Source organism: Eumetopias jubatus, unplaced genomic scaffold (assembly GCF_037043125.1).
Source record: "Eumetopias jubatus isolate StellerSeaLion01/CBP00866 unplaced genomic scaffold, mEumJub1_p1.0 scaffold_11, whole genome shotgun sequence".
Classification (NCBI taxonomy): Eukaryota; Metazoa; Chordata; class Mammalia; order Carnivora; family Otariidae; genus Eumetopias; species Eumetopias jubatus.
Genome location: NW_028274817.1, coordinates 83,162,455 through 83,185,332, shown reverse-complemented (window position 1 = coordinate 83,185,332; position 22,878 = coordinate 83,162,455). Strand labels below are relative to the sequence as shown.

At 39.3% G+C, this 22,878-nt stretch overlaps 1 pseudogene; it reads right to left on the bottom strand.

Moving 5' to 3' along the window:
* Positions 1-20,102: 20,102 nt before the first annotated feature.
* On the bottom strand, positions 20,103-22,521 carry LOC114200697 (centromere protein V-like protein 3 pseudogene; annotated as a pseudogene).
* Between the last annotated feature and the right edge of the window lie 357 nt (positions 22,522-22,878).

Genomic DNA, 22,878 nt, shown 5'->3' with positions numbered 1-22,878 from the left:
CCTTTATTATGTTGAGATATGTTCCCTCTAAACCAATTTTGTTGAGGGTTTTTATCATGAATGAATATTGTACTTTGTCAAATGCTTTTTCTGTATCAGAAAAGATCATATGGTCCTTATCTTTTCTTTTATTATGTAGTGTATCATGTTGATTAATGTGTGAATATTGAAATACTCTTGCAGCCCAGGAATAAATCCCACTTGATTGTGAATGATTTTTTAAATGTATTGTTGGATTTGGTTTGTTAGCATTTTATTGAGAATTTTTGCATCCATGTTCATCAGGGATATTGACCTGTAGTTCTCTTTTTTAGTAGGGTCTTTATCTGGTTTTGGTATCAGGGTCATACTGGCCTCATAGAATGATTTTGGAAGTTTTCCTTCCATTTCTATTTTTTGGAATAGTTTGAAAAGAATAGATATTAACTCTTCTTTAAATATTTGGTAGAATTCCCCTGTGAAGCTATGTGATCCTGGGCTTTTGTTTGTTGGGAGTTTTTTTATTAATGATTCAGTTTCTTTGCTATTTATCTGTCTGTTCAAGTTTTCTATTTCTTCCCTTTTCAGTTTTGTTAGTTTATATATTTCAAACCAAGAAACAGACTCTTAACTTGAGAGAACAAACTGATGGTTACCAGAGGGGAGGTGGGTGGGGGAGGGTGGGTTAAATGGGTGAACTGGATTAAGGAGTGTACTTGTGATGAGCACTGGGTGTTGTATGGAAGTGTTGAATCACTATATTGTACACCTGAAATTAATATTACATTGTAAGCTAACTGGAATTTAAATAAAAAGTTAAAAAATACTTAAAAATTATGTAATCAGAACTTTCATGGAACAGATTGTGGTGGGCAAAGTATAGTTCATAATGGTACCACTCGGGACAAAATTGGAAGACAAAACGAAGATGAACATCCAGCTTTTCTCAGTGTGGCTTTTTTTTTTTTTTTTAAAGATTTTATTTATTTATTTGAGAGAGAGAGAATGAGAGATAGAGAGCATGAGAGGGAAGAGGGTCAGAGGGAGAAGCAGACTCCCCGCTGAGCAGGGAGCCCGATGTGGGACTCGATCCCGAGACTCCAGGATCATGACCTGAGCCGAAGGCAGTCGCTTAACCAACTGAGCCACCCAGGCGCCCACTCAGTGTGGCTTTTTATATTGTCAGTAATGCTCTTGCTATGGTCAAAGTTTTTTTCAGGAAGGCAAACAAACAAGACAGAACTCTTCTCCCTCTAGATGAGAGATCAATTCATTCTTCACACAGAGAGAATTAAGTTCACCTTATGAAATAAACACATGAAATTAGAGAAAAACTTCAAAATAAATTAAAAAAGGACAAAGTCTCCCTCTTTCCACCTCCAGATATGAACAATGTTAATTTAATTTAGTTCTTCCTGGTTTTCTTTCTTCTTTGTAGTGGGGGATAACACACATAAGTGATGTGGGAAACAAAGGCAAAAAGAAAAATTAAATTTCCTTACTACATACAGCCCACTGACAAGTCCTTGAAACAGGCAGAGTGACATTCCTCTAGGAATTCAGCTGCCTCGATGTTAATGCTTTGCTAAGGGCAAAAGGCAATCTTAGCTTAATATTATCCCCACCCAGGATCCTGCAAGTCTGTTTTAACATATAAAAATTCCTTTGGAAACTTCCTTTATCTCTACCCCCCAAGATATATGTTGGCAATCATTCCCCAAGCATATGACCCACTGATATACATCTGAAGGGTCTCATGACTAAGGTTTTATTAGACAGTAATGAATGACCTTTTCCTGACAATAACTAACCCCCTCAAGGTCCTGGAAACCTGGCTTCCAAAATACCTTAGAGACTTAACGCAGTCCCTAACCCCCTCCCAACTTGAAAGTATATAATCAGCTACTCCTCATGACCCCAGTGTAGCTCTTTCTGCCCAGGGTCTTGTCCTCATAAAACCACTTTTTTTGCACCAAAGACGTCTCAAGAATTCTTTCTTGGCTGTTGGCTCTGAACTCCAACATCTTTCCTACATCATAAGAAGTGTACAAAAAATGAATTAATGCAAATAAATACAAATGTAACCACCCAGGTCAAGAAATATAAAGGTCTCCAATTCTTAGGCATTTTTTGTTTTCAATTTTTATAGTTCTCATGAATGCTGCAGTAAGATCCTTCACTACAAAGATTTTAATAAAACTCCTTTGACAGCAAAACATCTAATAGAATTCAGTTTGTGTCAGTGTATATGTGTGTATATGTCAGTGTGTGTATACAATCTACTTACTCTGTTTAAACATATCTACATACATCAGAGATACTTAATAAATACTTACGAATTTATTTATTTAAAAAAGAACATTTATAATGATTCAGCAGTTCCATACATCACCTTTGCTCATCACAGACATGTGCACTCCTGAAACTAATATATCACTGTATGTTAACTAACTGGAATTAAAATAAAAACTTAAGCAAAGAAAAATAAAATAAAAAATAAAACATTTATTTTCTAATCCTAAAATGAATACATAAGACTTATATAAAATAAGAGAAATTTCAAAAGAAAAGAAAAATTATCAAATTTTTGCTGTTTTAAACAACCTGTAGTATGTGACACAGTAATTAAAATTTAGATCACTGGGGTGTCTGGGTGGCTTAGTCGGTTAAGCATCTGTCTTTGGCTCAGGTCATGATCCCAGAGTCCTGGGATCAAGTTCCATGTCAGGCTCCCTGATCAGCAGGGGTCTGCTTCTCCCTTTCTCTCTCCCTCTGCCTCTCCACCTGCTTGTGCTCTCTCTCTCTCTAGTAAGTAAAATCTTAAAAAAATAAAATTTAGATCACAGAGTTACATTTCTAGAATTATAGAAAACCATATTGGTCAGACCAACTCTCTCATTGAAAACAGTTCAAAATACTATGGTAAATAAAACTGTAATCTCTACTTTCAGGAATATTTTGTCTGCAATTATTTATCATTTTTGTAAGAAAATAAGAATTGATTTTTATTATGTTCTAATTCAGAACAATCAGACAGCTCTGCAGTCTTTCTAAAATTTTATGAAAAAGGGGACTTCTTTGGCTATTCCTGGACCAACTCAGGAAGGAGGAGGTTAGCAAGTGGCATACCATTAATATGCATTTTTTTAAAACAGCTTTATCGAGGTATCATTTACATACCATAAAATGCAATGAATTTTAATCAATTTAAATTTACAGAGTTATGCAGACATGACTATAATCCACATTTCTTTCTTTTTTTCCTTTTTCTATTGTGGTAGGAACACTTAGGATGAGATTTACCCCATTAACAATATTCAAATATACTGTACAGTATTGTTAACTGTAGGTACCACATTTTATAGCAAATCTCCAGAACTTATTCATCTTGTATTAAGTGAAATTTTATATTTATTGAATAGCAACCCCCTGTTTCCACAGGGGGTGGAAAGCCATTAATATGCATTTTAAAGAAAATGGTTCTGACAAATACTTGTCAAATGAGTGCTTCAAGAGCTCCTCCTCTACAATAGTCTCTTACTGTGATTTTACTATTCCATACCCTCTGAATGCACAATGTCTATTTTAGAATAGATTTTTCTAGAGCAGATTGAAAAATAGCTATGATTTATAGGGGTGTTAACTGTATTTCAGGAACTGGCTTGAATCACCCCAAATCCAAGAGAATAAAAATTTAAATCCACAAAATAACATAGGCAATACAGAGAATTATTGATTTTAAATATTAGGAAAGTGAAGCTCAGAGAGGATAAGCAACTAACCCAGGGTCATATAGTTAGCAGCTGGAGAAACTAGACTTGGAATTTTACTTGATCAGTTGTATGCTGGTAAATGTTTGAAAATCAAGAGAGGAAGGCGAGATCTGGGAGTGCATGCTTTGTAGAGTTCTCTGATTTGTGTGGTGAAAATACTCACCATCACCAATTTCAAGGAAGAGATGCATAGGATCTTAGAGCCTCTTTTTAGCCTCTTAAGAGCCAGTGTGAGCCAGTTTCAGCATACTACTAAAATGGGGCAAGCCATTAAACACTCAGCATTAAAATTCCCTCATTGTCAACGGGGAATGAGAATAACTGCACTGAATAAATGCTCTGAAGACTTACAGGGATAACAAAATGGGAAACTGCCTAACAGTGTGCTTGGCTCACAGGTGCTCAAAAAATGTTTGTTTAGAGTAATGATAATGACAAAAATAACTTTTCTGTGTAATAATAAAACAAGATCATTACTACTGTCTTTAACTTCTTAATTGAATCTACTCTATATGAGCAGTAACTACCATTCTTACCAGAATATTCCTGTGTGGACCTTTCCTGAAGACAAATTTAAAAATTAACGTTCGAGCAATGATTTATAACATGTAGCCCAGAAAACCATAGGCTGACCAGGTTCTGAGTGGCACACTTTAATTCATAGTTATCTGACCTTTCTGAGTCATAGCTCTTATTGAATAGGCATCCTATGAGCTACATTCCAAGTCTGTTAGGATAGTGGCAGAATTTGGTGGCACATCTAGCACAGAGTCTGGTACATAATGCAAACATAACAGCTGTAGCTGCAGTCTGATATAATTCACCCCCTGAAACTTTCCCCAAAGCATTAGAAAGTAGTGATACCAAACAAGACTAGTAGAGAAGATCATTTACTTACCAGTAGGATAATGTATGTTGACAGGCAGAGGCTCTGGGACACTAGTCCCCACAAAGGGTATACATGCTTCCCAGGGTAACCAAGCAGCTTCAGAAATCTCACATATTCCTGAGACTTAAAAAAAAAAACAAAAAACAAAACAAAACAAAAAACTCACAAGTACACTTTTGGTCTCAGAATGTATGGTCAGTACATAAAATGGCTTACATTTTCTTTTCATTTTTAAAAGCTTCAATTACCTTTCTGTCTGATCAGCCTATTCTGGAGAGATGCTTCATTAACAAGAATCAATGGTAGAGTGGTTCTGACCACAGGCTTTGATTCAGGCGTTATTTTTTTGGAAACTGTTTGGAAGGAAAATGGCTTTTTCCTTTCATTTTATTTTATTTCAGGTTATGTATTTCAGGACCATTTTTTTCCTAATGAATAGCTGTGTTTAGAATTTTCTCAAATTACAAGAATGTTCTCTAGGAGGATATCAACTAGATGTTTAGTTTAGGAGCTTCTCTTTAGCTTAAATCTGATAGCTTTCAAAATCAACATACACCTCAGAAAGAATCATCCTTGACTTTTTTTTTTTTAGATTTACTTGTCTGTTTTGCAGTTACCAACCATGTGTCAGACACTTTATGGATTCGTGGTGTAAGACCAAAAATTAAGGCTCAACATTATGTACTGCTTTGACATCTGGTAAAATTGGGAAGTCCTTGAATGGTCTAACCAGGAGTTTTCCTCCCCACTTATCCCATGAATAAGATCCCCTAGCCAAACCATCTTCCCTATCAGAGTAACCAGGCACAGTTCCTGCTTATCCCTGAATAGCAGGTTTCACGTCCCTGACTGCCCATGGAATTATTTGAACAAGCAATCAAATCTTCCCATGGGAAACAGGGGGCTCCCATGTTCTTAATACTGTAAAGCCTTCTTCCCATGGCCCAGGTTGTCCACTCTGTTACCAAGTGCAAGCCCCGTGTGGCCCTGTATGGCATGCAGTGTCCTTCTCCTCCAAGTTGTGAATGTATGTGACTAATAAACCATTATGAATATCATCTGTTCAGTATTGGGTGTCATGTGCTTGGCCATCCCCATAAACCAAGGGCAGGAATACCTCTATCAACAATGTAGTGAATAAGAGGCAATCTAACTGCTAATCATCACAAAGATCCTGTGACAAAAGTATCTTTATTACAATTTCACTGATGAAGAAATTAAAGTTCAGAAAATGATAGGTAACTTGCCCCCAATCACACAGCTAGAAAGGTGCCAAACTAGAGTTTAATTTGGTCCTTTCACACTTCAAAACCTGTGCTCATGTTAGCCAGCATACCCCAAATGTCCAAAAATTTGGAAAAATCTGCTTATTTTAAATATCCAATGCAATAAACTTCTTTTAAAGTGCCCATATTAAAACAAGCCAGATACTAGGTTCTTCTGTTTTCACTTGCCAGTCATCTGCCTCAGAGATGCAAACGATTCATGGAGTTTGCTACAATTTTCTGATCTCTGGGAGATAGCAGAAACTCCTACTGTTCTCTGAATTCTGAGACAAAGGACATAAAAACTAGAGATGTCCTCCCCATCAACTTCACTCCTCTAATTCCACATATTAAATCTCATCCACTGATAGCTTCAATTTTTTCCCCATGCCCATTACATCTTCAGGATTTTTCACTCATCCCTGTAAATAGATGACCAATTTATTTATTTTTCTTTTTAAAAATTTTTTATTAACATATAATGTATTATTTGTTTCAGGGGTACAGGTCTGTGATTCATTAGTCTTACACAATTCATAGCGCTCACCATAGCAGATACCCTCCCCAATGTCCATCACCCAGGCACTCCATCCCTCCCACTTCCCTCCACTCCAGCAACCCTGTTTGTTTCCTGAGATTGAGAGTCTCTTATGGTTTGTCTCCCTCTCTGGTTTTGTCTTGTTTCATTTTTCCCTTCCTTCCCCTATGATCCTCTGTCTTGTTTCTCAAATTCCTCATATCAGTGAGATCATATGATACTTGTCTTTCTCTGATTGACTTATTTCGCTTAGCATAATACCCTCTAGTTCCATCCACATCGTTGCAAATGGCAAGATTTCATTTTTTGATGGCTGCATGATATTCCATTGTATATATATGTATATATATATACCACATCTTCTTTATCCATTCATCTGTTGATGGACATCTAGGCTCTTTCCATGGTTTGGCTACTGTGGACATTGCTGCTATAAACATTGGAGTGCATGTGCCCCTTCAGATCACTACATTTGTATCTTTGTGGTAAATACCCAGTAGTGCAATTGCTGGGTCGTAGGGTAGCTCTATTTTCAACTTTTTGAGGAACCTCCATACTGTTTTCCAGAGTGGCTGCACCAGCTTGCATTCCCACCAACAGTGTAGGAGGGTTCCCCTTCCTCCGCATCCTCACCAACATCTGTTGTTTCCTGACTTCACTTTAGCCATTCTGACTGGTGTGATGTGGTATCTCATTGAGGTTTTGATTTGTATTTCCCTGATGCCGAGTGATGTTGAGCACTTTTTCATGTGTCTGTCGGCCATTTGGATGTCTTCTTGGCAAAAATTGTCTGTTCATGTCTTCTGCCCATTTCTTGATTGGATTATTTGTTCCTTGGTTGTTGAGTTTGATAAGTTCTGTATAGATTTTGGATACTAGCACTTTATCTGATGTCATTTGCAATATCTCCTCCCATTTTGTCGGCTGTCTTTTGGTTTTGTTGACTGTTTCCTTTACTGTGCAGAAGCTTTTTATCTTGATGAAGTCCCAATAGTTCATTTTTGCCCTTGCTTCTCTTGCCTTTGGCGATGTGTCTAGGAAGAAGTTGCTGTGGCTGAGGTTGAAGAGGTTGCTGCCTGTGTTCTCCTCTAGGATTTTGATGGATTCCTGTCTCACATTTAGCTCTTTTATCCATTTGGAGTCTATTTTTGTGTGTGGTGTAAGGAAATGGTCCAGTTTCATTTTTCTGCATGTGGCTGTCCAATTTTCCCAACAGCATTTGTTGAAGAGACTGTCTTGTTTCCATTGGACATTCTTTCCTGCTTTGTCAAAGATTAGTTGACCATAGAGTTGAGAGTCCATTTCTGGACTCTCTATTCTGTTCCATTGATCTGTGTGTCTGTTTTCTGTGCCAGTACCATACTGTCTTGATGACTACAGCTTTGTAATAGAGCTTTAAGTCCAGAATTTGATGCCGCAAGCTTTGCTTTTGTTTTTCAACATTCCTCTGGCTATTTGGGGTCTTTTCTCGTTACATATAAATTTTAGGATTATTTGTTCCATTTCTTTGAAAAAAGTTAATGGTATTTTGATAGGGATTGCATTAAATGTGTAGATTGCTCTAGGTAGCATAGACAGTTTCACAATATTTGTTCTCCCAATCCATGAGCCTAGAACGTTTTTGCATTTCTTTGTGTCTTCCTCAATTTCTTTCATGAGTATTCTATAGTTTTCTGAGTACAGATTCTTTGCCTCTTTGGTTAGATTAATTGCTAGGTATCTTACAGTTTTGGGTACAGTTGTAAATGGGATCAACTCCTTAATTTCTCTTCCTTCTATCTTGTTGTTGGTGTATAGAAATGCAACTGATTTCTGTGCATTGCTTTTATATCCTGCCACTGTACTGAATTCCTGTATGAGTTCTAGCAGTTTTGGGGTGGAGTCTTTTGGGTTTTCCACATAAAGTATCATATCATCTGCAAAGAGTGAGAGTTTCACTTCTTCTTTGCCAATTTGGATGCCTTTTATTTCTTTTTGTTGTCTGATTGCTGAGGCTAAGACTTCTAGTAACAGTGGTGATAGTGGACATCCCTGCCGCGTTCCTGACCTTAGGGGGAAAGCTCTCAGCTTTTCCCCATTGAGAATGATATTCGCTGTAGATTTTTCACAGATGGATTTTATGATATTGAGGTATGTATCCTCTATCCCTCTACTCTGAAGAGTTTTGATCAAGAAAGGATGCTGTACTTTGTCAAATGCTTTTTCTGCATCTATTGAGAGGATCATATGATTCTTGTTCTTTCTTTTGTTAATGTATTGTATCATGTTGATTGATTTGCGGATGTTGAACCAGCCTTGCAGCCCAGGGATAAATCCCATTGGGTCGTGGTGAATAATCCTTTTAATGTACTGTTGGATCCTATTGGCTAGTATTTTGGTGAGAATTTTTGCATCCATGTTCATCAAGGATATTGGTCTCTAATTCTCCTTTTTGATGGGGTCTTTGTCTGGTTTTGGGATCAAGGTAATGGTGGCCTCATAAAATGAGTTTGGAAGTTTTCCTTCCATTTCTATATTTTGGAACAGTTTCAGGAGAATAGATATTAATTCTTCTTTAAATGTCTGGTAGAATTCCCCTGGGAAGCCATCTGGCCCTGGGCTTTTGTTTGTTGGAAGATTTTTGATGACTGCTTCAATATCCTTAGTGGTTATGGGTCTGTTCAGGTTTTCTATTTCTTCCTGGTTCAGTTTTGGTAGTTGGTACATCTCTAGGAGTCCATCCATTTCTTCCAGGTTATCTAATTTGCTGGCATATAGTTGCTCATAATATGTTCTTATCATTGTATGTCTTTGGTGTTGGTTGTGATTTCTCCTCTTTCATTCATGATTTTGTTGATTTGGGTCATTTCTCTTTTCTTTTTGATAAGTCTGGCCAGGGGTTTATCAATCTTGTTAATTCTTTCAAAGAACCAGCTCCTAGTTTCGTTGATCTGTTCTACTGTTCTTTTGGTTTCTATTTCATTGATTTCTGCTCTGATCTTTATTATTTCTCTTGTCCTGCTGGGTTTAGGCTTTATTTGCTATTTTTTCTCCAGCTCCTTTAGGTGTAGGGTTAGGTTGTGTATTTGAGACCTTTCTTGTTTCTTGAGAAAGGCTTGTATTGCTATATACTTTCCTCTCAGGACTGCCTTTGCTGTATCCCAAAGATTTTGAATGGTTGTGTTTTCATTTTCATTTGTTTCCATGAATTTTTGTAATTCTTCTTTAATTTCCTGGTTGACCCATTCATTCTTTAGTAGGATGCTCTTTAGCCTCCATGTATTTGAGTTCTTTCCGACTTTCCTCTTGTGATTGAGTTCTAGTTTCAAAGCATTGTGGTCTGAAAATATGCAGGGAATAATCCCCATCTTTTGGTACCGGTTGAGACCTGATTTGTGACCTAGGATGTGATCAGTTCTGGAGAATGTTCCATGGGCACTAGGGAAGAATGTGTATTCCATTGCTTTGGGATGGAATGTTCTGAATATGTCTGTGAAGTCCAGTTGGTACAGTGTGTCATTTAAAGTCTTCATTTCCTTGTTGATCTTTTGCTTAGATGATCTGTCCATTTCAGTCGGGGGGGTGTTAAAGTCCCCCACTATTATTGTATTGTTGTCGATGTGTTTCTTCGCTATTGTTATTAATTGGCTTATATAATTGGCTGCTCCCATGTTAGGGGCATAGATATTTACAATTGTTAGATCTTCTTGTTGGATAGACCCTTTAAGTAGGATATAGGGTCCTTCCTCATCTCTTATTACAGTCTTTGGTTTAAAATCTAATTTGTCTGATATAAGGATTGCCACCCCAGCTCTCTTTTGGTGTCCATTAGCATGGTAAATGGTTTTCCACCCCCTCACTTTCAATCTGGGGGTGTCTTTGGGTCTAAAATGAGTCTCTTGCAGACAGCATATTGATGGGTCTTGTTTTTTAATCCATTCTGTTAGCCTGTGTCTTTTGATTGGGGCATTTAGCCCATTTACATTCAGGGTAAATATTGAAAGATATGAATTTAGTGCCATTGTATTGCCTGTAAGGTGACTGTTACTGTATATTGTCTGTGTTCCTTTCTGGTCTATGCTGCTTTTAGGCTCTCTCTTTGCTTAGAGGACCCCTTTCAATATTTCTTGTAGGGCTGGTTTCATGTTTGCAAATTCCTTTAGTTTTTGTTTGTCCTGGAAGATTTTTATCTCTCCTTCAATTTTCAATGACAGCCTAGCTGGATATAGTATTCTTGGCTGCATATTTTTCTCGTTTAGTGCTCTGAAGATATCATGCCAGTCCTTTCTGGCCTGCCAGGTCTCTGTGGATAGGTCTGTTGCCAATCTAATATTTCTACCATTGTAGGTTACATATCTCTTCTCCCGAGCTGCTTTCAAGATTTTCTTTCTCTCTGAGACTCGTAAGTTTTACTATTAGATGTCGGGGTGTTGACCTATTTTTATTGATTTTGAGAGGGGTTCTCTGTGCCTCCTGGATTTTGATGCCTGTTTCCTTCCCCAAATTAGGGGAGTTCTCTGCTATAATTTGCTCCAATATACCTTCTGCCCCTCTCTCTCTTTCTTCTTCTTCTGGGATCCCAATTATTCTAATATTGTTTCATCTTATCGTATCGCTTATCTCTCGAATTCTGCCCTCGTGATCCAGTGGTTGTTTATCTCTCTTTTTCTCAGCTTCTTTATTTTCCATCATTTGGTCTTCTATATCGCTGATTCTCTCTTCTGCCTCATTTATCCTAGCAGTTAGTGCCCCCATTTTGTATTGCATTTCATTAATAGCCTTTTTGATTTCAATCTGGTTAGATTTTAGTTGTTTTATTTCTCCAGGAAGGGTTTCTCTAATAACTTCCATGCTTTTTTCAAGCCCAGCTAGTATCTTTAAAATCATGATTCTGAACTCTAGGTCCGACATCATACTAATGTCCGTATTGATTAGGTCCCTGGCAGATGGTACTATCTCTTGTTCTTTTGCTGAGGTGATTTTTTTCGTCTTGTCATTTTGTCCAGAGGAGAATAGAAGAATGAGAGAACAAAATGCTAACAGGTTAACAACGTCCCCAGCAAATATACTCTAAACAAATCAGAAAAGACCTGAAACCAGGGGAAAAGAAAGGGAAAGAAAGAAAAAGGAAAGAAAAACAAAAGAAAAAGATAAAAACAAACAAAAACAGAAAACAAAAGAAAAACAATATGATCAACTATGATCAGGCTAGTGCATAGATCAGTGCCACACACTAGATTTTGGGTGTATTTTGGTCTGATAGAAGAAAGTGCCTCCTAAAATTTTAAAGAAAGACTTATATATATACAAAATAAGGGTTGATACAATGAAGGGATGGAAGATGACTCTAAAGATGAAAAGTATAAAAGATTTTATAAAAGGAATTGATAAGAAGTTGTTTGAAAAAAGAAAGAAGATTTAAAAAAGAAAGGGAGAGAATATGATCAGGCAGGAGACTAGAACAAAGCCATACACTAGTGATTTAGGGTATATTTTGATTTGTTAGAAGAAACTATCTCAAAATTTTAAATAGAGAACAACTTATATATATATGCCAAAAATAAGGGTATCTACTATGAAGGGATAGGATATGACTCTAAAAATGAAAAATAAAAAAATTTTTTTTCAAAAAGGGATTGATAAGATGTTGGTTGAAAAAGGGAAAAAGAAAAATTCAAAAAAAAAAAACAGTTAAAAAATTAACTTTGAAAAAGTAAAGAATCATGGTAAAAAAGCCATGAATTCTACGTGCAGTATTCCCCTAGTGCTGGAGTTCTCCCATTCTCCTTGATCGGTAAACTTGGGCTTGGCTGGCTGTTCGTGCTGATCTTCTGGGGGAGTGGCCTGTTGCTGTGGTTCCCAAATGTCTTTGCCGGAGGTGGAATTGCCCCGCCCTTGTCGGTCCGGGCTAAGCAAGCTGCTCAGGTTTGCTCTCAGGAGCTTTTGTTCGCTGCATGCTCTCGGTACAGCTTTGGAGGACCAGGGCGAAAATGGTGGCCTCCCAATCTCCACCCAGAGGAGCCGAGAACTCGGGGCCCCACTCCTCAGTGCACCCCCAGAGAAAAGCAGTCACTCCCGTCTCCCCAGTCTCCGGCCGCACTCTGTGATCACCTGGCCTGTGACCGAGCGTTTCTATCTCTGGCTCCTGACCCCGTGTGCAGTCTCCAAACCCAGCAGATCCCTGCGGTGCACTCCCGCGCCGCTCCTCCCCGGGGGAGGAAGGGGAGTCTCCCCGGATCTGCCGCTTGTTGGGTCCCTGCTGGAGGAGCAGTGGCCCAACTGGGCCGCAGATCACAGTTTATGGCAACCCCAAGCTGAGAGCCCGCTCTTCGGCTCTGTCTCTGCAGCCGGCTTCCCTGCTCCAATACCTGGGAGCTCTGCCGCACTCAGGCACCCCCGGTCTTTCTGTGACCACGAGGGTCCTGAGACCACACTCTCCCACGAGGGTTCCACCCCTCGCTTAGCCACTGGAGCGACGTCCCTCAGCGGAACCGACTTCTAAAAGGTCCGATTTTGTGCTCCGCGGCTCTCTCACTTGCCAGAAGCGGCCGACGGAGGCCCCCTCCCCCGCCATCTATCCTCCTGAATATCGCCTCGGATTCACTTCTCCGCACGTCCTACCTTCCAGTAAGTGGTCACTTTTCTGTTCAGAGAGTTGTTGCTATTCTCTCTTCGATCTCCTGTTGAGTTCGTAGGTGTTCAGAATAGTTTGATCCCTATTCAGCTGAATTCCTGAGACCAGATGAAATCCAGGTCTCCTACTCCTCCGCCATCTTGCTCCGTCCCCAATCACTCTGTTATACACCTGAAAATAATATAAAACTTCATGTTAACTACACTGGAGTTAAAATAAAATTTAAGAAAGAGAATGCCACTAAGAGTTCTTTAATATTCTTTTGCCACAAAGTGAAGGATTGCCCCAGGAAAGACTGGCGTTAAGACCATAAGAACAAAGCGTTGAGCATAGTGAAGTTTCTGCATAGGTCTGACAAATCCAAAGATGATGGTGACTGCCTAGAGCCAGTGATTTCTGGAGACTAAAGACTAAGTTTAGATTAAGGTCCTTGAGGTTTAAAAGAAAGGTACTTTTAGGGAAATACTGTCCTAATTTTAGTCCTGGAGTTCAGCTGGACCAGGAGCGTAGAAGATGGAGTTCTCTTGTGATGGATTGGTTAGGGTCTGCCTCAAAGTTACATGAATCTGTGGAGAGAAGGGGCTCAAGACCAGTGATACATACCAACTTGTTATAGGTGATGATTGAAAATTAAATTATATGAACTTAGAATAAATTTAATTATATTAAAAAAGAAAAAATACTCAAAATTTATTGTTTCCTAATTATTACATTTTACTATCGTCTATATGTTCTTGAAGTTATTTTTGTGTTTCGTATGTGTGTTTTGGAAATGTTATATAATGGTATACAACAGCACATCTCTTTTTTTTGATTGAAGTATAATTAACATGCAGTGTTATATTAGTTTCAGGTGTACAATATAATGATTCAACAATTTCATACATTTCTTAGCACTCATCACAATAAATACTCTTGATCTCATTTATCTATTTCACCCTTCCCCCCAACCACTTAACCTCTGGCAACCACCAGTTTTTTCTGTCTATTTAAGAATCTTTTTTTTGTTTGTCTCTTTTTTTCTTTGTTTCTTCATTTGTTTTGTTTCTTAATTTCCACATATGAGTGAAATTATATGTTATTTGTCTGCACATCTCTTCTTAGGTATGTATTCAATGACTTCACATTGGTAACTTGAAATAGGCCATGGTGTGGGTATTTACACCACACAGTGGAGATCAGGAAATCAGGGTTCAATTTATGGTTATGTTGATTGTCTAAAATTAAGAAAGTGAAGTAAAATATATTAATAATGCAGATTAAACTGAAATGTATTTTGTGTCTGTGGCCATTAGAGGGTGAATAGGACACAAAATTGAAGAATTAGTCTTTTAGTATTTGATAGCTATTGTCCAACTCAACAAAGAGAATCCTGAAGTCACTGATGAATTAGTGAAATTCTGATATAGGTCTTTACCTATATCTGAGTTTTGTCTTACTCATTAACTTAAACAAGTTAAAAACCAAAATTCATGCCAGAATTATACTTAGAAAAACATGTTAAGCATTTATCAGTATATATCAAGTTAATACCTCAACTTCCCACTCTCCACACACACATCAAATGACCTGGCCTCCCAGTGCTGACTAGTGGTTCCAGAGCAGTGCAGGTGACATCTGAAGAGCTGGTTAGATAAAATGGGTCATAAGACCTTGAAGCAAGGTATAGGAGTGAAGGACAAAAGGAAGAAGGAGGTAGAGGTGATGAGGGGGGATGGTTAAGCCATTTCTGTGAGTACACATGTGTGAAAATATATATTGTTTACTTTGGATTTGTTTATTTACAAATTTTAATGCATATTTTATGCACATCCAAGAATATACGTGTATACACATGTACACACATAGATATTCAAGCATATAAATATGATAAATTTAATGGATTTTATTTATTCATGTTTAAACAGGTTAATGCATGGACATAATAGCATGTACAGTAAATGTTCAAGAATTCTCAAAAACACTGGTTAGTTCATCAGAGAAAAGCAAATGAAAACCACAATGAGATATTAACTTATACCTGTCAGAATGGCTAAAATCAAAAAGGCAAGAAATAAGAAATGTTTGTGAGGATGTGGAAAAAAAGGAACTCTCATACACTGTTGGTGGAAATGTAAATTGGTAAAGCCACTGTGGAAAACAGTATAGAGGTTCCTCAAAAAATTAAAAATAGAAATACCATATAATCCAATAATTCCACTAGTGGTTATTAGAAAACACAATAAAACAGAAACAGTAATTCAAAGAGGTATATGCACCACTATGTTTATTGCAGCACTATTTACAATAGACTAGATATGGAAGCAACCTAAGTGTCCATCAAGAGACAAATGTATAAGGGAGATGTCGTGTACATATACAATGGAATATTACACAGCCACAAAAAGGATGAGGTTGTGCCATTTGTAACAACATGGATGGACCTAGAAGGTATTATGCTAAGTGAAATAAGTCAGACTGAGAAAGACAAATATCATATGATTTCACTTTTTAAAATTTTTTTTAAATTTTTAAATTTTTTATTATGTTAATCACCATACATTACATCATTAGTTTTTGATGTAGTGTTCCATGATTCGTTGTTTGTGCATAACACCCAGTGCTCCATGCAGTACATGCCCTCTTTAATACCCATCAACAGGCTAACCCATCCCCCCACCCTCTCCCCTCTAGAACCCTGTTTGTTTCTCAGAGTCCATAGTCTCTCATGATTTCACTTATATATCGAATCTAAAAAACCAAATGAATAAACAAACAAAAAGCAGAATCAGACCTATAAATACAGAGAACAAACTGATGGTTGCTAGAGGAGAGGGGGTGGGGATTGGGAGATACAGGCTTCCAGTTATGGAATGAATAAGTCACAGAAATAAAAGGCACAGCATAAGGAATATAGTCAGTGATACTGTAATAGCATTGTGGTGAGCATAGCATAATATATAAACCTGTTAAATCACTATGTTGTACACCTGAAACTAATGTGACATTGTGTGTCAACTATACTCAAATAAAAAATTTTAAAAAAGTACGCAACAAGGAAACTTTTGGAAGTAATGAATATATCTATTACCTTGATTGTGGTCAAGGTTTTATGGTTGTGTGCGTATGTCCAAATTGTATACATTAAATATGTGCAGGTTTTGTCTATCAATTATCCCTTAATAAAGCTTTTTTTAAAGAAGAAATTTTATTTTATTTTTGAATTTATTTGAAAGAGTGAGCAAGGGGAGGGGCAGAGGGAGAAAGAATCCTCCAGCAGACTCCCCACTGAGCATGGAGCCAGATGCAGAACTCGATCCCAGGACCCTGAGACCTGAGCCAAAATCAAGAGTTGGCCGCTTAACTGACTGACCCACCCAGGTGCCCCAAAGCTTTTTTTTTTTCTTTAAGATAAAGTATATGGAGATGTTTATACTTGGCTGTTTTGTGGTAATAGTATAATAATTTTTTTCTTTGCAATTTTATACTTTTCTGTTTTTCCTTACACTGTACATTTGTTGTTTTTGAAATCCGAAATAAATATGTTTAAAAAAAAAGATAGCAGGAAGGGAAAAATGAAAGGGGGGAATCGGAGGGGGAGACCAACCCTGAGAGACTATGGACTCTGAGAAACAAACTGAAGGTTCTAGAGGGGAGGGGGGTGGGGGAATGGGTTAGCCTGGTGATGGGTATTAAAGAGGACACGTACTGAATGGAGCACTGGGTGTTAGACGCAAACAATGAATCATGGAACACTACATCAAAAACTGATGATGTAATGTATGGTGATTAACATAACATAATAATAATAATAATAAAAAGAATTGAGGAACTCAGTAAAAAGGCAAATTCTTGAACCCTACCCCAGACCTGCTGAATCAGAATCCTTTGTATGGGACCTGGAAATCCTGGTTTTTATCAATCGCCCCAGATGATTCTAGGGCACTGGGCTAAAGATCAAGCAAAAGCAGAGATTCCTATAGGAATTTCTGGAATGGGTGGTAAAAAAATAACTCTTGTGTTAATTAGTTTTTGTTTTTTTTAATAAATTGGTTGCTCAAAGCTAAAAAAAAATGATGTAATGTATGGTGATTAACATAATAAAATTTAAAAAATGTACTTTCTCTGTGTAAAAACAAAAACAAAAGCGAAACATTGGTTAGTTGTTTCCCCACTCCTTTTTACTCAAATGATACATACATTTTTCTGAAATTTTTTTTTACCATTGGCAAGAAATAGCTATGTTTTAATTTATATACTTTCTAAATAAGTCTGAATTTTATCAAAATACAGTAGTAGCTCTTTTTCAGTGCCTGGCACATAGTGGGTACTCTTAGTTTATACATACATAGATATTTATTGAATACTGATATGTCAGATACTGTACTAAGCACTTGGAGTTCATAAAGAATTGGATGGGATCCTTACCCTCAAAATGCTTACAGTAAACAACAAGCAAATACGATTTATGATTTGATAAAGAGGTCAGAATAGAAGTCTGTTCCTCATGTGCATCATACTCTCTGACTTCCAAGACCTCATATATATTATTCCCTTTCTCTGGGGAATTCTACTTCCCTTTCCACCTGACCAACCCCTATTTATTTGTTATGTCTCATATGGAAATTCTCCTCCTTTGAAATGCTGTGGCTTGCCCTCATCTGGATATGTATTATCAGGACATCTCGAATTCCCCCATCACTGTGAGAACCTACTACAATTTTTTGAAGTTTCTTGTTTTGTTGTCTGTCTCCTTCAACATTCTGTGAGCTCCACAAAGACTGAGACCAGGTACGTATCCCACAGCCTACTTCAGGATTTGGCATACTAATGTAAGGGAATGCACTATGATACCTGGAAGTCTCAGTTCATAGTATAAGGATAAAAAGCAGAAAAAAAATGCGTCCACATCAATTTCCTATTCATATGTCACCAATAAAGCTGGATGAATAGACAGGCTAAAGACTTGAAATTTACTGATAGAGGTTCTTTTCTTAATATACTAACTAGTGCAAGATTTCATTCAGTGAGAAAAGGGAAACTGGAAATAGTATCCGGGGGCAATGATTTTATGAAAGATCTCCTTCATGAAAAGAGCCCCACAGAAAGAGACAAGTCTTTTTCTACTTGAAACTGTTCTTGTTGGTTGTAATTCCTGGAACACTTATTGTAGGGAAAAGCAACCCAACTACTGGGCTTCTTTCCCAGAGACTCTGGGGAAGAAAGCATCACCCATCCCCTTTGAATTTCTCAAGGGTTCAACAGTAAAATCATCCAATAATGTGACATTACTTACAATGTCCACCAGAGGGTGATATGCCACTGCGGGTATCCCCTTTTATAGCATGACCTGTGAGGACTAAATTTAGTTACTTACAATCTATAATTTTAAGAATACATTATAAATAAAAGAAGCCCTTTCGGTAGATGTGAAGACATAAAGAAAAGATGGGAATGGCACAAATCTTGCCCCCATTCCGCAGAATAGACTAGATTCCCGGGGTCTTAGAATGCTTTGCCTCCAACCTGATATGTGACTAACGGCACAGAGTTTGTGGTTTCTCCTGGAATATAGCTGGTCTCTTTAGGTTCCTTCATATCTCACCCTGGAGAAAGGACAAGATTAGGAAAGGAGTATTATTATTGTAACCATTTTAGAGATGAGGACCCTGAAACTGAAGCCCAGAGAAGTTTATTAACTGATTCAAGAGTAGGGACTTTTTTTCTGTGCTCCCCCAGCACCCTGTTCTTGTCCTAGCCACACTCTGTGGTAAGCTCATGGTTATTTGTCTCTCTCATCCAGCAGGCAGAAATGATAGGGGCCTAGGCACTGCATATTGTTCATTGCTCTATCCTAGCATGGAGAGCAGGGCTGGACAACCAGTAGGGATAAAATAGGGGTAAAGTGGAGAGAAAATAAGGTATGAGGTGGGGTAGGATGACGTTCCGTCTAGGGTGATTCCCCTCTTAACAGCTTGGATGGATGAGGACAGGAACATGTCTATGAGGACAGAGAGGAAACAGTGGATATAGTTTGATGAATCCATTAAAAGGGGATGGAGCATTTAGCATCCTGTAGACTTGTGGCTTACTGCTCCTTTTTTACCCCATCACTGGACTGCTCTGACTCTCACTTTAAGTTGCTCAAAAAATGGCACCTGAGAGAATGTATATGGAGGTGTCTTAATCCTAGAGCTGAATACAATTATGACCATTGATTCTGTTTATCAATGTCCTGATCTAATAAGAGCAATAACCACAGCAAATTCCTGGTGTGTTATCAGTCACTGGGCCAGAAGACTGTATGTATGACTTCATTTAGTCCTCACAGTGAGGGAGAGTGTGGGTTTTACAGATTTTATACCTATAGTAGTAGGTAGAAGAGTTGGCATTTCAGCCCAGACCCACAAGCCAAGTCCTTGCACTTTCTTTGAAATAAGAGATGCCTAAAAAGCATGGCACACAGACCACTATCAGTGTCCATGATGACTTTAATGGTGCATGGACAAACCTTTATTATGTAGTTTTTAAATGATATTTTTTGTGCAACAGAAAAAAAAAACTAATGCAGAAGGGGAAAAAAACACTGACACCACACAACCCGTGCCCAAACTCCCAAAGACTCCCTTAAACCCCTCTGTCCTTTCCCCAGCATTCCTCATTGGTTCTGAGCTGCTTATTGCTTCTCTTTCTCTCCAAATCTCCATCCTCAGATATCTGGGAGATCATTCCCTTTCCCAACAGCTTGTCCATCCTCAGGTTCTAGCACTGTCTCCCATCCCTTTTCACCACACAACTGTCTCCTACCTGCATTCTCACACGTGGAAAGCAGCCTAGGACCCATAACTAGTATGCAGGTTAACAATGCTCTCTGAAACTCTTGAATGTGAGTTTTTAACAAAATGAATTCATGAATGATTTGCACATGGCACAGAGAAGAAGAAACATCAATATTCACTTTGAAAGAAAAGTCACTCAGAAACAGAGAAATTATACATACACACATTTATTGGTACAGAAACACTGACGTGGTAGAAGCATGAAGTCTTGAGCCATCTTCTTTTATTTCTCTCTGGATCCCATCCATGCAATGGACCATGGAATGTCATAGAGGTGTAACTCTAGGTGTAATTTGGTCTTTTCTGACCACCAGGATGACTGAATCTCGTAGGGGCATATGTGCATGTTCATGTTCTCTCCCTCTCTCTCTGCCTTTTCTACCTCAACCCAACCTCTAGATGGTAAAGGGATAGGCCAAGCTATTCCAAATAATAAAGGAGGAAGCTTGAGGAGTAGAGGGTCATGTTAGGGAAACCAAGTCATAAATTTCCTTCCTCTAGGATGGGGTGGGGGGGATGATGGAAAATGAGAGGTAAGGATTGAAGGATGATAGCGTCTCTGTGTGATGGCTGTCGTGTTATTTGCAATACATGGAAACACATACCTATTTAGTTCATTTTTAGGTTATTGATAGATATGTCGTTAATTCAATGTATACTGTATGCACATCTAATGAAATATATGTACAGAAGAGAGACAGACAGCAAGAAAAAGAGATGGAAAGAGTTCCAGGCCCTTTTATCCAAGGGAGAGAACACTGAGAGTCTTTATTCATACTTTTCTCCTTCAAAATATTACCATTATAGTGAAAAGCTGGGAAAAAAGGCAACTATCCATGAGAAGAGGTTGGTTAAATAGGTTATGGAAGATCCACATTTTTTAATTCTACGAAGCTATTAAATGATGGTCTTTATACATATCATTTGATTGGAAAAGACACCTATTGTTTGATAAAAATCTCAGGTATCAAGAAATTACATATAAATTGATGCTGATTTATAATGTACAACATAGAAATGCATAGTTTTCTAGTTACTAAGTATTTATTTCTGGAACACTTTTTATCTGAATACTTAACACATGTTCAAGATAGGAATTTCAAAACATCAAAGAAGGCGTACATACAGTGCACAGACATCTTTCTCATTCTTCTCTCCCCCCATCACCCTACCCACAGGCAGTTTCTAAAACAAAACCAAGCAAAATGGCAGCATTTGAAAACGTAAGTGCAATGAGGTATGTCACACTAATGAGCCTTAAACATATTACACAAAAACACATTAAATAAGCAATGTGGCTGAAACCAATGCATATCTCTAAGTAGCGAAAACGTGAGTGCTTAACCTAACACACACACATGCACACAGATAATCAATAGGAAGCGTCCTAATAAGTGTTCACAGAAGTGTTTGGATATAGTGAGTGGTCCTACATACCAGGTGCGGCCGTTAAAAACAATCTTGTTCACAATAGCACCATAACGGTACAGTACGTATGAATGATCTGAAAATGACCTATGAGAACTCTATGAAGAATAAAGAATACAAGGGAGTGTTACACAAGGCGACTTGAAAAAGTAGAGACGCTACTTATTGGATTGGAAGATTCGGGCTGTGGACAGACAAATGTGTGCTCAGTTTTTTAATCATAAGCAAGTCCAAGTCCGTCACAAAACACTGAAAGGGAAGGGGTGGGGGGCTGGAGAGACATCACGGGTTCACCAGTCCAGAAACCGACCTCTTTCATACAGCAATCCTCGAGGGGAGGGGTGAGGATGGAGGGGGGAACCGGGCATGTTTCAGGCGTGTTTCGGCCCCAGTCACCGCTCCTCTTCGGGAGGAGAGGCAGGGGCTCACTCGGGGGACGCGTGCTGGATGGCCTTGGGCTCCTTCACGGCCTCCTCCCCCAAGTCGCCCCCGTCGACCTCCTCGATGACCACACTGCGCACCGTGCCGGCGTCCAGGCAGTGCGGGGCGACGCCATACACGCCGGGGTCAGAGACAGAGGCGTGGAAACTCTGCACCCCGCACCTGCTGCAGAAGCTGTGCAGCGCCGGGTGCGCGTGGGATCTATAGGTGACGATGCTCTCGGCGCCCAGCAGGAGAGTGAAGCGCGAGGCCGGCACCAGGAAGTGTCGGTGCTGCTTCTTCCTGCACAGCCTGCAGCTGCAATCCACCACGCGCAGGTCTGCGGGGGCCCAGACGGCGAAGCGGACCGCGCCGCAGTGGCAGCCTCCCGTGTGATACACCAGGCCTGGGTACTCGAAGGTGTCCAGCAGGAACTTGGCGGCGCCCTCGCAGCTGAGGCCCCGCCGCTTCCTGAACGTCTCCCAGCGCTCCCGCTGCGCGCCCAGGTCCATCTCGCCGGGGGACACAGCGGGCGCCGGCGGCTTCGGGGATCGCAGCGGCCCTTTGGAGCCTGCCTCCCGGGCCCGCCGCCACCAGCGCTTCCGCCGCAACCTTGCGGGATCCCGCCTGGCCGCCACCGGCTTCCTTCCCGCCGCGTGGCTCCCCACGCGGACTTGGAAAGGGGGGCGCCGCACGCCCATCACCGCGATGGCTGTGCAAGCGGCGGCGGGATCCCCGGGCCGCTTCCGCCCCCGCGGCTGGGTGCCGGCGCCGTTCCTCACTCTGCCCATGGCGCCTGCCGCCTTCCAAGCGCGTGCCCACCGCCGCTGGTTTCCTAGTAAGTTGCTGAGCAACCTCATTGCGTCAGCCTGATTGGCCACTTGTTGAATGTGATGTAGAGACCCTTTCTTTGACCCTATCAAAATAGCTTTTACTGGCCTGAAATTCTGGCTAAGCCTATCAGCTGTCCCTTCTCCTAAATACTATTTTCTATTGTTCATTCAAATTAGAAGCCCACCCTTAGAATATTGAAACACTGAGAATGCGGCAGACCTTTTATCTAGCTTGCATGCAGCAGCAGACAAAACAGTTTAAAATAAGCACTGTTCATCTAGTGTAGAAGAGACAAACTGAAACATACACAAAATGTGTAGT